We start from the raw sequence: 18,380 nt of genomic DNA on the forward strand, positions 1-18,380 counted from the left end.
GACACACCGAGGAACCGGCCCAAATCGCAACACACACCTGTACAACCGTTACAACGGCACACACGGCTTGCTGTGAATCCTCTTCGAGGCAGTTTAGTTCACACAAAACAGTCTTCTTAAACAGGACACCACTGAATGGCTCCGAAGCGAAAGACAGAGTGCGATTGCATCTGCTTCCTATTTATATACACCTGTCGGGGGCGGTGCGCATTATGCAAATATCGCACGCCAATTCCATTGGCTTGTTTTAGTTTACACGAAGCTGATAGGGCTCTCTAAGCGATATCCCAATTCGTCGGTCACTACTGACGTACGTCGAACGTGACCGACTGAAAGGGAACCTCAATTTTCGCTTGACGAATAATTGATGAAGTGTTAAATATTAATTCTGAATCATTTACAGTGAATCATTTACAGTTGATTCAATTCTTATTCCTTGTAACAATTAAATTGAGCTAATAAATGACCTAAGGTACATTACAACTAAGACCAACGGAAAATAAAAAGTTGTGATTTTCTAGGCTGATATGGCTAGGAACTATACTCTCATTCAGGCGTAATAATCAAGGAACCTTGCTGCCGTTCCATGGCTGCAGCAGTGCAATGATATTACGAAGCGCCCGTGAGCCCCTGCTTGCACAGGGAACGTGCCTTGCAACCATGGAGACGTTTGTGAGAGACGCTGCGTAATATCATTGCACTGCTGCAGCCAGCCATGATACAGCAGTAAAGTTCCTTGATTATTACGCCTGAATGAGAGCATAGTTCCTAGCCATATCAGCCTAGAAAATCACAACTTTTTATTTTCCGTTGGTCTTAGTACACGATTTAAATAGGAAAAATATCAAAACTCTTTGGTCATTTTTAAGCACGATGCTAACGGTCTAATCAGATTCAATGAACTATGCTAAGCTATGCTAAAAGTGGTACCGCCAGAACTGGAGATCGGCTGAATGGATTTGAAAAAGGTAAAACTCAACTATTTAACTCTAGGGGAGTTAGACAATGAGCCTATTTTCAAAAAAAGTGAAGTGTTCCTTTAACATTATTAATGAAAATATTGCAACTGACCAAACAATGATCTGAAAAGCCTACAGGTGAAATCACACAACACTTAATTGTATTAAAATGATGTTTAAAACAATACCACCTGTCTAGTCTAGCCATTGTTACATGATATTCTCTCATTTGTGTCCATTTATACTGCCTCTGTGTTCCATTCAACACTCTCCAAATATCATACAGATCATGTTCTTTTGTAATTTGTCTCAAAACTGTGATTCCATATGAGGTTCTTTATGGTTTCTATCAAAGCTATCATTTTCTGTACAGTTAAAATCACCCCCAATAAATAAATACTCTTCAGGTTTGCACTTTTCTATTACAACTTTAGCTTTGTTTAAAAACAAAACCCTTTCACCTCTCAGAACTGGTGCATAAATATTTATAAATACAAATATAAAATTTTCAAACTCAACCTGTAATTTCAACAACTGTCCCTCAACTACATTTTCCACTTCAAAGGAAACTGGAATTATATTTTTTCTTAGTAAAATGGCTACTCCTCCACTGATATTAGTCTTATGACTCATAAACACCTCCCCTTCCCATTCTACTTTCCATTCATTTTCATTCTGCACATCAGTATGAGTCTCCTGAACAAACATGAAATCAATATTTTTTTGCTTAATTAGCTCAAACAGCATTGCTCTCTTCCTATGATCCCTTGCACCATTTATATTCAAACTTCCCAGCCTTAAATTACTCATGTTTAAATGAATAAAAAAAGAGACTGAGCATAAAAAAAACAAAAAATTAACAAAGAAAAAAGAAAGATTATGGCATTGCTTTTTCATCATTTAACATAGTTGATCTCAACTTCTGAACAATTTTCTTCAGCCTGTATATTTCTTGTTCTGTGAGACCCCCCAAGCTTTCCTCTTTCATTGACACTCTTGCTGCCTCTATAAACAAATTTCGATCGGGAAAGAACCTCCTTTCATTCCTTTTGTACTTTGCAAAAAAGCTTTGATCTTTTCAACAGTGTATGCCTTCCTTTCAGATTTCCTAAGAGAAGCTGAGTCAACTGAGCTCACCGATTCACACTCACTCTCTGTTACCGATTCATCAGATTTACTATGATCAGAATCAACTCCATAATCCATCTTCTCTTTCAACTGTATTTCCTGAAACTGTTCTTTCCTTGCTCTTTTTCCTCTTCTGTTCCCTGTAGTTTTCATTTCAGTGTGGGTGTTTTAAAAAGACTGTCATCATCCGTCATTTCAATGTCTCTAGATGTTTCCACTTTTACAAGACTACCAACAACATAATTTTCTATTTCAACTGTGTCCTGTACAAGTTTTTCCTCATTTTCCTTATTCACACTTTCTTCCTGACTAGTTCCATGTTCACCTTTTTCACCATCCTCACGTTTTTCCCCTTCCTCATTTCTGTCCCTATTCTCCTCTTGTTGCTTTTCTCTCACAACATTTTCTACTTGTCCCTCTCCATCATTATTCTGAAATGTTTCATGCTCTCCATTCTCTGGACAAGCACGAGCAAGATGTCCATCCTGATGACACTTGAAACACTTCATTGTTTCTGATGTTACATAAATCACAGTCAAAGTGTAACACAGGTTAGAATTCAGTTATAGAAGAAACAAAGTAAATAATATAATTTTGAAATAATTATAATTCTAATAAAATGTTGAAAATATTAAACATAAAGCTGATTAAAGTCATTGCAGTGTGAAATAATGAAATAATAAATTGATAAAGTGACAAATTGCTTAAATTATATATTTAGTCTAAATTGAGACCGCGCGTGACGTCATCGAGACGAGACGCGGGAGCAATGAGAGATACACGCATTGCTGATCACGAGAGAGTGAGCAAAGATCAATCTGAGGCAAATATCAAAATAATCCTTTCTAATATTCAAATAATATGATGTATAATATGTTGTAGACCTGTTATCTAACTATATTGGGTTATTTTTAGAATGTTATTGTTGATATTGCCGCTGATGACTACTAATTGAGAACCCTTGTAAAATCCGATGCGGGATGTTAAAAGTATATTTAACCCAATAAACCTTAAATCCTCACGAAAACTTCAGTCAAGCTCACGCGTCAACCTGAGAGATCAGCCTCCTTACCTTGTCAAGTGGTCAAATTCTCGGTTTCTGAATGGACGGTTTGGCTTGATTGACAAACGCTAACGTTCGGGCATGATTTATATACCATCGACCTGTCCTAAAACGTTAGCACGCTTTGATCGATTGTTTGGAGATCGCGTGTTTCTCGTTTGAGAGCGCATTTCCTGTTCACATCCGCGACAAAATAGTTGATTATTTATGAACGAAAGCTCACAGAAACGTGAAAATGGTCTCATTTGAAAAAAAAAAATCCAAGGGCCAAGAGATGATATAGTGTGACTGATTGAAGCAGCCCGTATCAAAAGTGCGGGGGTCGATTTCTGTCTTTTCAAAACTGCGGAGGTCCTGACTCCCCTGTCCCCCGTGCCAACGGCGCACCTGTACAGAACAATGTTACAGGTCTCTCCGATGGTCTTTCCTCTACCTCCGCTCTGCTATTTATTTATTTATTTATTTTTGCTCCGCTCTGCTTCTCGCTCAACCGCGCTTTTTATACTCAAATATCTCCGCGTCTGATTGAGAGGCGTAATAGTCGCGCGACACAACGAATCGATAATGAAATTCGTTGCCAACTCTTTTAATAATCGAATTTTATCGATTCGTTGTTGCAGCCCTAGTTTATTGATGTCCTGAAGTGTTTTATGTGTGTAATAGTTTCTGAAGGAGTGTGAGATGTAATATAATATTCCATTTAAGCACTTTAATGATATATTGCACATGATGACATATTCTTATATATTCATATATATGTTTTATATATGTTGAATATGAAAAAAAGGGTTTTTGAAAACTTTTTACATATAGATTGATGAATGTGTAGTGTATATTGTGCTTTTTCCAAAGGAAATATTTTGTAAATGCTTTTGAAACTTAAGATGCTGTCTGTATAAACAGGTCAGGTTTTTTTTCTGTGATTTCATTGAACACCGAGATGGCGAGCCTCCCAACCAACCTACGAGAGATACAGACAGAGAAGTCCTGTGCACACCCCTGGATTGGTGCTTACTGCTGATCAGGTGGAATCTATTTCATTGAGTACATTCCGATCTGTAGGATCTGTTTTTTTCTTCCCTTCATCGACTATTGACTGTTGAAATACAGCCTTAATCTACATCTACACTTAGAGACTTTTTGCACACACCAACATTTTTTTTCTCACTTTGGCTGACAAAGGAACATTCAGACTGTTATATTGTTTGAAGAGTTGAATTGTTTTCGAATTGTTCGAATTGTACTATTGTGATGTAATTTTCTTTCCTCATTTGTTTTAATTTGGGTTAATCTTTTCTATGAGTAAAATATAAAAGTGTTGAACAAAAAAAAAAACAACAACAACTAATAACCCAAAGATAAGAAAAACTCTTACTAAACTAAAAGTAGTGAAACTGAATATAAACTAAATTAGAACTAAACAACTGAAACATAAACAATTACTATATAATAACTTGAACCAAATAGTAAACAGAGCTCAAAGATATAAAAAACAGAAAAAACACAACAGGGCATTAAAAAGGAACAATCATTTCATTTGGTTTTATTTATTTTATTTAATTGTTATTGTGACGGTGTTACAATTGTTTTTATTATTTTTTGCTCAAACAAAATACAAAGACATTTCCAGTTATTATCTGTGTCGTTGTGTGTCCCAGTTACTTACCCTCCTGTAACAAACCTAATCACTGGTCCAGTATCGGGTGCTTAGAGCGACACAACTTTACCATACCTTGCCAGTTCTCTTTCAATCACTTCATCTTTGATAAAAGGTGGCACATTTGACAACAGAATCTTTTTTGCAGGTTGCATTAAAGGCATTACCGCTGTATAAGCCTCATTTATGACGATTCCACTCACAATGATCTCATTAACTTTATTTACATAATCTAAGAATAAAACAATTGCACTGTTCATTCTTGATGCTGACAGAAAGAATGCTTTTGTGGCCAACAAGCTGTGCAACCGCTAAAATACACTCCTCCACAAAACAGCGTTCCGCGGGAACAATTTTAATTCCATGCCGCCGTGTTAGCTGATCAAGCTTCACACGTCCAGGCGCTGCCATCTCAATTAGCACACGCTGATCGACAGCGCCTTACTTTCTTTAAGTGTACCCAAACTCTGAAACAATTTCCATCAACGCAACCCAACTATAATGCAAGACCAGAAAGAACAGAAAGAATGAAAAAACTCACTCAACTCGCAGGTAACCGCTCTCACTCCACACACATCCAGCTCCGCCCACTCACTCCCAGCATGCACTCAGAGAGAGAGAGAGAGAGACTTTTTTTGACTTTTTAACACACTTTATTAAAACAAACATTCTAAAAAACAACCACGTCATTCTACCTCACACAACACATTGCAAAGCGTTCAATAGAAAAAAGAATAAAATAAACTAAAATAAATAAATAAATAACCAACAATATAATATAACCACCTTACATCACCTTAAACATTATTTCTCCGTCATCACAAAGCGACAGTAAAGCACCATTTACACACCATTTAAACTCAAACTCAATTTAATTATTTGTCATTTGAAAAAAACTGTGCTCCACTCTTATTCTAGATTTCACCAAAGCGGAAAATAGCAGAGAAACATTTATATTTCGCCCTTCTGCAGCCAGTCTACAAGACTTCCATATAGCTAATTTGGCTTGTCCAATTATAAAATTTGCTACAGTACATTGCTGACTGTGCGCTCTTGAATACTTGCAACCGTAGATGATAAGTATCTTTGTAAAGACAAATCCCAAGTTTCCAAGTAAACGTTCTAGCAATGTAAATAATGGAACCAACCTAGAACACTCAGAAAAAACATGAAATACAGATTCTGGTAAAGAGCAGAAAATACACAATGGTAAAACATTCAAGTTAAATTTAGCAACATGAGAATTAGTGGGCAGTGCACAATGTAATAACCTCCACTGTAAGTCTCCAGATCGTTGGGTAGGGGACCTTTGTAAAAAAGCCTCCAAGAAGGTGAACAAGCATTAGGAACAGTTAAAAATTCCCTCCATTTTGTATCCTCTCTACCCTTAATATACTCAAAATGGTCCACTTTAACTCATAACTGATATAGATCTTTTTTTCCGACCATCTGAAAATCAAGCTCTTGTAGTCTATTAAATGTCAGTAGCTTTCCTTCATGATCATCTTCCAAACCAACCTTGGGAGACACACATAACTTGGGAAACAAAACTCCAGAAGGACCTCCAGACAGATGACAGTTGACAGACATGAGGAGTGTGGAGGGAAAAGATGTTTTTAACCTCCCAATAAGCCTCTATCATCCTGACTGATCTAATACCAGCCGATTACCAATATCTCTCACTGATCTCCATCTTTTAGACGAGATATCAATCAAGTCTGAAACTTTTGTCAATCCTTTTTTTAAAAGTTATTTTACAATTGTATTAGATGTACAGATATTTTCACCTAAAAAGGGTTATAAAACAATGGTTCTTCAAGACCAAAATGATCATTTTCACTTCTAAACAATTTAATACCTATCCAGGAGTTTAACACAGAAGTATAAAATTTTACATCAGCCGAAAACTTCCCATCATAAGAAGACATTAAAAACAATTGCCTATCAACACCTAACCCACCAAAAGTTCTGAGCAATGCCAGACCAAAAGAAACCCATGACCTAAAATCCACAGGGTAAAGTAGGTTTTGAACAGGAAAATGTGATCGACCCGATCAAAGGCTTTCTCCTGGTCTAATGAAACAAAACCAATATCAAAATTTTGTACTCTGGAAAAATAAATTAAGTCTCGAATCAAAAAAAGATTATCAAAAATCGTCCTTCCTGGAATGCAGTATGACTGATCCGGATGAATGACTGAAGAAATGTAGAGTTTAACTCTATTAGTTAAGGACTTCGAAAGTATCTTGTAATCCACTCCAAGTAAAGAGACCGGACGCCAGCATCTAATGTCTTCAAGATCACCCTTTTTAGGTAATAAAGTGACCACGGCTCTTCGTAGACTCAGTGGAAGCGTCCCTCTTTTAAAACTCTCAATAAAAACTGAAAACAAATCCATTCCAATAACTGACCAAAATTGTTTATAAAATTCTGCATTGTCCATCCAATCCCGGAGATTTGCCAGAAGACAGTTCATTAACAGCAACAGATAGTTCATCGAAAGTCAATAGTTTATCAAGATTAAATTTCTCCCCTTCCGAAAGCTGAGGTAAATCCTGAAAGAGAAGTTCAGCCATTTTCTCATCACAAGGTTCAGCGCTATAAAGATCCTCATAAAAAGAAAGTGCGTGAGAAATAGTCCCATGACAGTCAGTAACTTTCCTCCCCTCTGGAAGTCTCAAACAGCTTAAAATCTTCTTATTCACAGTCTTCTTCTCCAGATTAAAAAAGAAAGAAGTAGGAGCATCCATGCTATTGAAGGAAGAGAATCTTGCACGAATCAGCGTCTCCTGAGCTCTTTCCTCTAGTAGATTCCGCAAAAGAAAATTATTGCGTTTCAAGGACTCTGTGGTATCGACAACGTCCCCTTCAATATCTAGAAGAAGTATTTCCTGTTCAAGCTGTGCCATCTTCTTTTCCAAAAAACTTTTATTGTAAGAAGAATAGCTTTGGCAAAACAATTTAATTTGAGATTTGCCTATGTCCCACCACTGGCTCAAGGACTTGTACTGTGTTTTTTTCTCTCTCCAAATCTCCCAGAAATGAGTGAAAGAGTGCACAAAATTTTGATCTAATAATAATCTCTTATTAAACTTCCAAAAGAAATTCTTGAACGTGATCTCTGCAGTAGTGACATCAACAGATAGAAGATGGTGATCAGACAAAGCAGTAGGACATTTACAGCTATTAGAGAAAAGATTTCTTTTACTTATTGGTATCTAAATTCTGTCTAACCTAGCCCCAGACACCCTATTGGAGTTTATTTTCACCCAGGTACATGACTGAAGAAATGTAGAGTTTAACTCTATTAGTTAAGGACTTCGAAAGTATCTTGTAATCCACTTGTAATCTTGTAATCCACTCCAAGTAAAGAGACCGTAACGTCGAACGTGACTGACTGAATGGGAACGTCTAGGTTACTATTGTAACCCCCGTTCCCAGAAGGAGGGAACGGAGACGTTGCGTCGATACTGACGTAATGGGGTCTCCATTATGTCAGTATCGACGTAACGTCGAACGTGACTGACTTAATGGAAACAACAGAAACAGTTTTAAATCTGGAAAATATGTCTCAATTTTTGGTTTACGAAGTCCTTTTGTAGTATCAAGAAAATTATTGATCTGCTGAACAGAATACATTTTAGTCTTACTTCCAATTACAATTTCCGAATCCATCGCGTCATTGTCCATTATCTCAGTGTCCTCATGTTCATTGCCAGATTCATCCATTAAATCCACAGATTCTTGAGATAAAAAGTCATCTTGACTCTGTTTAAATGAATAACAATAGTTGCATCGTGCACAATTTTATTAGGCTGCGTTTGATTTCCTTCAATCAAATCAGTTTCAATCACAGACTGTAAACACACCTGTCTCGGACTCGTCTCTGCCTGCGATACAGCGGGGATGTGACTCGGGCCGGCCGCCTCCTCAACAGCCCCCGCCAGGCCGTCTCCAGAGGCCTGCAGCACCGGTCTCCCTTCGGGCACGTCACCTGGCGCCGAAACCGCCTCGCCCGGCTGAGGTTCTGACTCCCCAGCCGTCGCAACAATATCCTCGCCGGCCGCCCTCACGCTGTTCTCCGCATCTGCAGCCGGAGCCGCAAGAAGGCCCATCGGTCTGTCTCGCCTCGGGCAAGTTTGCCTAACGTGTCCAAATTCACCACAAACAAAGCATCTCATCGACTCTGAACTAATAAAAATAGTGTAATCTTTGCAATCAATGCTCAATTTTACCGACAAATTTAATGGATCACTCTGAGAGTTCAAAATCATAAAAACCTGACGCCGAAAAGACATCACATGTTTAATATCTGGGTTTTTACATCCAAGAGGGATCATTTTGATGGAACTCACTATTTTGCCGTACCTTTGGAGTATTTGCTCTAGTTTTTCATTTTAAACAAACGGAGGTATGTTTGATAAAATTACCTTCTTGGCTGGGCTTGACAAAGGCAAAACAGGTACGAAAATATCTTTGATTACCAATCCAGTTTCAATCAAGTCATTCACCATTTGGCTTTCACTGAGAAAGAACACAATGGCTTTATTCATTCGGGAGGTGGATCTAATATTAGCACCACCAACAGCCTCACTCACGGCTATCAAACAATCCTCCACCGACACAGTGGCCTCAGGCATACATTTACACTCGTGTTTGAGTGTTAACTGCGAGAAATCTCCCGCTTCCGACCCCATTATCCCTACTCACTGACCGAAGTCAGGAAACCTTTAACGAAACCTATAAACTATACGAAAAATTTTATGAAAACCAACAGAAAAAGTAAAGAAATCTCACTCAAACAGAGAGAAACTCCCACCAACAGGCTCCGTCCACACTCACTCCCAGCATGCACTCGCACAGAGAGAGAGAGAGAGAGAGAGAGCTAAAGCAGAGTACAGGAAAGCAAGAAGTTACAGCATTGTTGGACATTCAGCAGATCAACAGCCTTGAGCAAACCATCAGTTTAGTTTTAACAGGCCCTTCTTTAAAAGGGGTAAGGATACTCAATGTATCAAATAATGAAACTAAGTTTGATACTTGCATGTCTCTCCAAGTTGAATTAAAACTGCCCTGATGCAATTTGTGGAGGCTTCCGTTGAATCTTTGCTGATATTGTCTTAATGAAGCAAGATATTAGCAAAAGACACTGGATTGGATGAATGAGAAAAGAACCTTCTAGATTCTTATCTTATTCTTCAGTCGTTCATAAACATATTAATGGAAAAAGTGTCATTATACTGTATTCAGCACAAACTAGGCTACAATAATACTTAAGTCACTGAAATAAGGCCAAAAAATATATATTAAATCTTTGTTCACAAGACCTCTGGGTATTTGAGGTTGTAGACTAGAGTTTTTGCTTCAAAATGAGGTAAAAATTATGCTACCTGCTTGTTCATATAAAACAATAGAGAGATTTAAATTTTCTAAAACATCTTTGGTCAAGAAACACAGTATGCGTGGAGGCGTGAATCCTCATGTATAATGGGTGATTCTCACCTTAGAAAACAAAAGAATTGCATAAAGAGCTCTAATGAGCTGCATAAATAATGAGCTCTTTCAGTCAGGTAGGCTGTGAAAAAACCTGTGAGACATTGATCATGTCTCAAGCTCATGGTGTATATCAAACATACAGAAAAAACAGCAACACTGTGAAATATTATTACAATTTAAAATAATGGTATTGTATTATATTCTTTAAAATATAATGTATTTCTGTGATGCAAAGTGTCTGAACAGTTATGTTACCTCAATGGCATTTCATAGGCTTTTAGCTTAAAAGCATGCACGTTTGGAGAAATATTGATGGATTCTCTTATGTTTGTCAATTTTCTATACAGAGGAGTAATATTCAGGATTTATTGTCATTACAATGAGTGCTGGATACTGTGTTTACAATTCATACTTGAAGCCAGAGGGCGCTCTGCCCCTTTTGTCCACAAATGCCTGAGCACTGAAGAAGAATAGGCAATCCAGGAAATAACTGAACTAACAGAGGCCAGAGATCGCTAACTATGGCTATTCAAAACACTTTTCAAGACAATAAATACACGATTGAGACGATGAATGCATGTATTGACTCAGAATTTGCGTCTGAATGGCGCTGACTCCGTGGGCGTGGCCGCATTAGCGGGTAATGAGCTGACATGGCTCTCTTTTCATACAGATTACATAAACACAGAATGTTTGTTTTCGATTTGACTTACACGATTTAAAACCTGACATTTAAACGTTTTTTTTAGACACAAGTCTATTTTTTTTGTGATTAGTATTCACTAAGTTACAGTTCATTTTCTGAGAACTATCAGATTGGACTTCGTTCAGAGGGAGACGAAAGATCACGCATCATGTTTGTTTTCTTTATTTTACAAAAAGCACAACATTTTGTTTTTACTCTGAGTGTACACAAATAAAAGAAAATATTCCACAGATTAAAATGGTGTATAACTCTTAATTGTATGTGCAACATTGACACAGTATTTTGAGTCTCTTTCACACTAGTTAGAAAAAATATGCGGTGATCACGCCGGCCTGACGGCCAACCCCAGAGTGTTAATACAGAGAACAAAGCCTATAAAAGGAAAGTCATTAGATGGGAAAATTTGATACATGTTTATACATTTCCCAAGTGGTTATATAGAGAATACCTAGGATTAAGAGAGTTTATTTGTCCTTCTCAGAAAGAATGAGTCACTAGTCTCTATAGCATTCTTGCTGATCATCATATATCTGTAACAGGACACCTAGTTGTGCCTGTGTGCTAGCTACATTTGGGATGCTGGTTGCAGTTTTAGGGGGATGGGTTAACAGAACTTTGATAAAGTGAGTTCATGGGTAATTCAATAAATATATTGTTAAATAATTGTTTATACTCAGAGAATAAATGTTTTATTATTTGTATTATTATTACCTACCTTTTAATTTGGTCAGAATCCAAAAATATTTTTTCTTTTTTTTAATGTTCAATCACAATTTTATGAAGTATCTAACTATAACCAACGTTGTAAACATGATAAATCAGATATTCTCCGTGAGCTCAATGATGTGATGACAGATCTGTAATGGGAGCGCTAACTGCTTGCTTTCTATTTATAACACATTGACATTAAGAATAAAAGGTGTGTTTTTCATGCTGCTCGGCAACTTACACACTGCAAAGTTTGAGGAATGTCAACTGCATTTCATCATGGAAAAATAAGGTTACTTTGTTTTTTACTTGCGCGCACAGTCTCGAGCCTTTGGTGGCGTTCACGAACACAAGTGCTCGACACATGCGCACTAGAGAGATTAATGCTTGTCTAGTCTTTTTCGCTCAAATAGTTACAATAAAATCTCTTTGTACTTCTTTAAAATTAGAGTTGCTGGTATCTTTTAATCCCCTCAAACGAGCGCTATTCAACACGGTAGGTGTTTGTTGTTACTCTTGTTCTGTCTTCTCCGTTTCTTTTCAGACTGAAACAACAGCCCTTGTGGACACCTTGTGGACAAACTAAATTAGTGCAAAAACTATTCAATGCGCGCGTGCAAAGTGCCTTCAATTTATATTGTTCTTTGCGGTTAGAAAAACTGTGCTGCGCGCGTACACTATACGCGATCTCTGCTGATGATTACAGCGTCACGTGCACTGTACGCCTACCCTTGTGTACATGTAAAAAAACGAAGTAATATTCATGCTAATTTTGAATGCAAATTATAATAAAAATACATTTATATGTAGCATGATGCGGGCCACAAATGTAATGCTGACGGGCCAGATGCGGCCCGCGGGCCACCTGTTGAGTACCCCTAGCCTAAATGGTGACTTACAATTGGATGGAGATTTCGGAGGAAAAGGCTCTTAAAGCTGGTGTCCTCCTCCATCCCAGACTCATTGCGAGCTCCAAAGTAGGCTTGTCTCAGTCTATGGTAGTAGGCGTAAGGAATTTCATGTCTGCCTTGTTTGGTGTCTAGGGCAGCAATCAGTCCACTTTCAGACTTTGAGTCTGAGAATTCCTTAACCATGGGTTGTTTCAACTGCCGGTAGTCAGATTGGATGTTTTCTGGCTGCCGGGCCAGAAAAGTGCCGCACCTCTGGTCTGGAAGTGATCCAGAGAAGAAAGAGTCTATCTTGGTGGGTCGCACTCGTCAAAGACTGCAGGTGAAAGTCAAGGTCTCGTAAGTAGCCGTGGACATCGTGGTCTGATCTGGGGTGAATGCAGGGATGTGCTTGGTTATTCGTTGAAGGTCTTTGAATGCCACTTCACGTGACATTTCAGGGTCTGTCTGAATTAATCCTTCTCCTTCTGAAGCTGCAGAAGATTTCAGGAAATTGTCTGATAAGGTGTCCAGCAGAAGGCTTTGGCTCCCCCTTTGGTACCTCTGTGCTTGGATGGGGGAGGTTCTTCTGCTGATTCTGTGTGGTGAAGTGAGATATTTCTCCTGCTGTGGTTCTTTCTGCTGCAGGTAAGAGAGTCTCAGTTCTCTTTGGGCAATGTCAAGTTCATCTTTGGTGTTGTCCAGGTGACGTTCACAGGCCCTGATTCTGGCGTCTTTGTCCAAGAGTTCAGAATTTGCAGTTTTTAACAGTGACTCTTTGTGAAAGAGTTCCTTTTCCAGGTCCTCTCTGGCTGCCTTTTCTAGCTGCTCTCGTTGCTGAGGAGCTATGAGAGCCTTTTGAAGTTTGTGGATTTTCTTCTGTGACTCTTGTGTCAGGGTCCTTGTGTCTATCCTGAGGCTTCATCTCTAGCTGGTCTATGCGGCTTTTAGCATGTGTCAGCTCCTTGTGAGATCCTGCGATCTGGAATTTGAGGTCGTTTACTTCGTTTCAAACATGTGAGGTTGTGGGCCAGGAAGAAGATGACCTCAGTCAGATCTTTGTGATCATACCTCTGGTTTGAGTCATCTTCCTTTAGTTCTCTTCCATTGTTGACCAGTTGCTTTTGGCTTTGGTACTGCAAGTGATCGGCAGCCCTGGTTAGGAGGGTGTTCCTAGCCAGTCCTTTTGGTCTGCCATCTGGGCAGTTAGGCTGAGCATCTGCAACATTTAGGCATGCTTGTAGTGAGAGTAAGGGCAAGAGACTAATGCAAGATCAAACAGAATTTGGAGCTCAATAAAATCTCAATAAATAATAGAATTCTTCTTTAGCTAAACAGTTTACATGTAATTAAATTTAGATTTAATTACCCTAGTAACTGCAGATTTAGCTGAACCGTGTTCAGGGAGAAATGCACCTAAGTGCAGGTGAAATTAGCTGAGAAGAATTAAAGGTAAGGTAAGAGAGAAATCAGAAAACCAGGAATGTGGTTAAGGGAAATTGGTTTAGATCAGTTCACACTGTATACTCACAAGCTATAGTTAAAGGCTTCACGTAAATGATGCTAACCACTAACTGCAGAAGCTATTAGTTAGCTTGGCCTGAGGTGAAGGACTGTTAGGTGGGGTTATCTTAGCCACTTAGCCTGGTTTGTTTACAATATGGCGTCACAAGGTGATGAGTTAGCACTTCCTGTGACAAGTCGTTGTCATGGGAACCAATGCACATCAGAGCAATTCAAACAGTTTATTTTATTGATTAGGATTTCTTCACTAAAATCAGATTAACTTTACACTGATACCATTTGAACATATGCTAAAATGTGTCAAGACTCTTTCAGTTACAGTAGAGATGTCAGTCAATTCAAGCTATCACTTTATCAGCATTTAACAAGCCAGCAATTAGTGACCAAAATGCGCATCGTCTGTCGTATTCTGACCGGAATTATCAAATGCACACTTTTAAGTTGACAGTGGTTTAAGCTCATAACATTTGTTTATTCATGCCCACATTCTCCACCAAATAATATGTAGTGATTTGTACAGTTATTAATCAATTTATGGGTGGGGCATATGAATATAATAAGTCATAAAGCTTTATGACTCAATATATGCACATACTGACCCAAGGTGGAATTAAACATATATTGTGAATGAATTACAACGAAGGGTTTCTCCGGCGGGGTTTTCAAACGAGGCTTAACTGGCATGTAAAATGGCCGAGAAGAAAGAAGAGAGCGAGAAAGTCCAAGGAAATGGTCATCCCGGGGGGAGCTGAGCGCGTGACTGCAGCGCTGTCACCTGAGGCAGTTCAGGGGTAATCGAGAGACGATCAGGAGGCGAAGGAAAAATTGTGTGTCGTTGCTTTTATGGAAAACCAAGCTAACACACCTCCTGAGTTGGAATGGCCAATAGATGTGTAGCACTATTTGGCGGGCAAAGTTCCTTTGTCTCCTAACTGAATTTGCATAATTTATGAGTATCAGTTTTGGGTAGTACTTTCTTCACAGTACCATTAAACAAATAGAACAATGCATTTAACAGCCATGTAATATCCATAGGTGAATGAGACGTGGACATAGCTTTAAAATGAATCTAAACTCGAAATATAAGAAAAGCACGTAAAAGAAGTTATGGTTTACAGACAAAATTCCATCATTAAAACAAACACTAGCACAAATACAGTAATTTAAACGAAGTCTAAACACTAGGAAGCATACATGCACTTGATATACGTGACGGGTACACTATGGCACAGTCATATTTTAAGAGTAGCTGTACATACAATCTCTAAGCATGTTTGTGTGTTTTTGTGTGTCTGTGTGGGGTGTGTGTGTGGAATTTGTCTGGTCAGTCTCTGGGCCCACAAAAGGGTGGTGATCCTTTTGAAGTCTCCAGAGCTAGGAAGTTGGAGTTTTCTGTTTAACCTCACGGGTTCACAAAAATGCCAAAAGTCGCAGTCAGCCGGAGCTGATTTAGTGATTTAAAAACACAGTTCATCAGGTTTCAAGCGTTCTGAAAATTTCAAAGTTTATTGACTACGAATGGATCCATCCAGACGTTACAATGTTTATCAAATGAAAACTTGTTTCCATGCGAGTTTAAATAATTATTTTATTTATTTAAACTGTTATTGTGAACATGAACTGTATTTATGATTATAATGAGTATTTAAAGTGGTTTTCCTTCATCTGCCGTCAGTCCCTCAGCTCACCATCAGTGTGGCCAAACTGCTCTGTCTCCAAAATGTTCGTACGCACGGGTCAGAGTTTGCGTGGAAGTGCGCACATTTTCCCGTCAAGTTTTAGTCTGGCTATCATCAGACCAAGCTCAATTTAAAAGTGAACATTGGTCTGGGGAGTTTGCTATGTATTTCCTACTGCACAAGAGGCGTGATCAACAAGCATAATTCACGCAATTGGATAGTCCTTCAACCAATTAGATCAACGATCCGGGAAATATTACTTGTTCTAGGAACCTCAAAGCATATTTAAATTTTTGTGTAATTTGTGCTACTCCATACATCATACATCTATGATGTTTGTAGCATAAGTAGGGCCCAAACATAAACTTCCCTCCTGCTCTCAAATCTCATTCACGTTACTCATATAAATAATATGACAGGTGTGGCATCAATAATGCTACATGCCTTTTTTCTTATGCCTTAATCATTTGCATTTGAATTTAAGACATATGAAAAACTTGAAATTACATCTTCAAGTTTAGTCTTTTTTTATAAAAACAAAGAAAAAATAAATATATTGTGTGGCTTCAGAAGACTTACAACACAACTCATAACACATGATTTGTGCACTCGTATGATACTTTTTAGGATCTTTTCTTGGACATTTTTGGAGCTTAGAATATTTATCCATTTTACATAGATTGATGCATTGAATTGAATGAGACTTGAATTGATTCATGAATGATTTACACTTTTTTTTTTTCTGTTTGTGTGTCATTCAGTGAAATTGAACGGTGACTGCATTATGCCTGAGATCTGCTTTTGGGTTCCACAGACAGAGTCAAACAGGTTTGGAATGTTACAAGGCTGAGGAAATTTATTTTAATTTTACAACTATCACTTTAGTAATGTTACTAACAGTAAATTTTGTACTTTGCAGGGATCTTGGCCTAGTATACTGAAACAAAAATCCTCCTGTAGACCTGGAAATCATTGAAGTGCCTAGATCATCCACCAGAAAAGAGGAAAAAGAAGCCTAGCAGAAAACAAAGCTGCTGTACCTTTTTACTTTTTCTGATTAATTACCTCAAATGTACCTTGTGAAGATTTTATTATTGATTGGATTTTATGTTGCCGCAAGTAAAGGTGCAGTCACATTTGTGACATTTCTGTGAAATCACGCAGGCAAAAAGGTCAATTTATCATTATCAGCAATATAGTGATGTATTATATGATGGAGCTCATATAGAAGTCACTTTCAGTCAGCTTTCTGTTGGTCAAATCTGGCGAATTTGAGTAACCAACTTGGACTCATAGTGACATTTTTGACCACACATGAAATTAATGATTGTGTGGATTTCCATTGAAATTACTGGAATACATTCTCCAAACAGCAGCAAATTTTACTGCACCTTAAAGGGTTAGTTCACCCAAAAATGAAATTTCTGTCATTAATTACTCACCCTCATGTTGTTCCACACCCGTAAGACCTTCGTTCATCTTCAGAACACAAATGAAGATATTTTTGATAAAATCCGGTGGCTCAGTGAGGTCTCTATTGACAGCAAGACATTTAACACTTTTAATGCCCAGAAAGCTACTAAAGACATATTTAAAACAGTTCATGTGACTACAGTGGTTCAACCTTAATGTTATGTTATGAAGTGACGAGAATACTTTTTGTGTGCCAAAAAAAAACAAAATAACAACTTTATTCAACAATATCTGGTGATGGCCATTTTCATAACACTGCTTCATGAAGCTTTGAATCTTTATGAATCTTTTGTTTTGAATCAGTGGTTCGGAGCGTGTATCAAACTGCCAAAGTCAGTGGTGAACCATTGACATTTCGAAACACTTATCACATAATAAAGCCTCATTTACTGAAATCACATGACTTTGGCAATTTTATATGCGCTACAAACCACTGATTTGAAACAAAAGATTTGTAAAGCTTCGTAGCTTCATAAAGCAGTGTTTTGAAATCGCCCATCACTAGAAATTGTTGAATAAATTTGTTATTTTGTTTTTTTGGCACAAATCATAACATGAAGGTTGAACCACTGTAGTCACATGAACGGTTTTAAATATGTCTTTAGTAGCTTTCTGGGCATTGAAAGTGCTAAATGTCTTGCTGTCAATGGAGTCCTCACTGAGCCATCGGATTTTATCAAAAATATCTTAATTTGTGTTTCGAAGATGAATGAAGGTCTTACTGGCGTGTGAATGTGGTAAATGGAAGCTTAAACATGTTTGTTTAACGTGCAAGAACCAACGAGGTTCATTCTTGTGTTACACAGCAAGTTTGAGCTTTAGCAAGAACCAATGAGGTGGTTCAGTTGAGCTTGAGTTTTTTTTCGCAGATCAATGTTTACATGTGAATAAAAGCTTAAAATAAATCTGTTTACCATTTAAAGTGATTGAGTTTATTCAGAAAATTTGGACAAAACCACTCAATTCATATGGATTATTTTTACTATCTCTTTATGAACTTTTTTAAACGTCAAATTGGTTGTTGCGTAGCTGTCTATGGAGGGACAGAAATCACTCAGATTTCATCAAAAATATCTTAATTTGTGTTCCGAAGATGAACG

General features: G+C 37.9%; 1 long non-coding RNA gene across 1 annotated transcript; it reads left to right on the forward strand.

The window, feature by feature from the left end:
* The first annotated feature begins 2,848 nt into the window (after positions 1-2,848).
* Positions 2,849-17,264, forward strand: LOC137028854 (uncharacterized). Its single transcript, XR_010896210.1, has 4 exons — positions 2,849-2,910; positions 4,054-4,175; positions 16,569-16,635; positions 16,727-17,264. It is a non-coding gene; the product is annotated as an uncharacterized lncRNA (long non-coding RNA).
* Positions 17,265-18,380: the final 1,116 nt, after the last annotated feature.

The sequence above is a fragment of the Chanodichthys erythropterus genome, chromosome 10 (genome assembly GCF_024489055.1).
Source record: "Chanodichthys erythropterus isolate Z2021 chromosome 10, ASM2448905v1, whole genome shotgun sequence".
Classification (NCBI taxonomy): Eukaryota; Metazoa; Chordata; class Actinopteri; order Cypriniformes; family Xenocyprididae; genus Chanodichthys; species Chanodichthys erythropterus.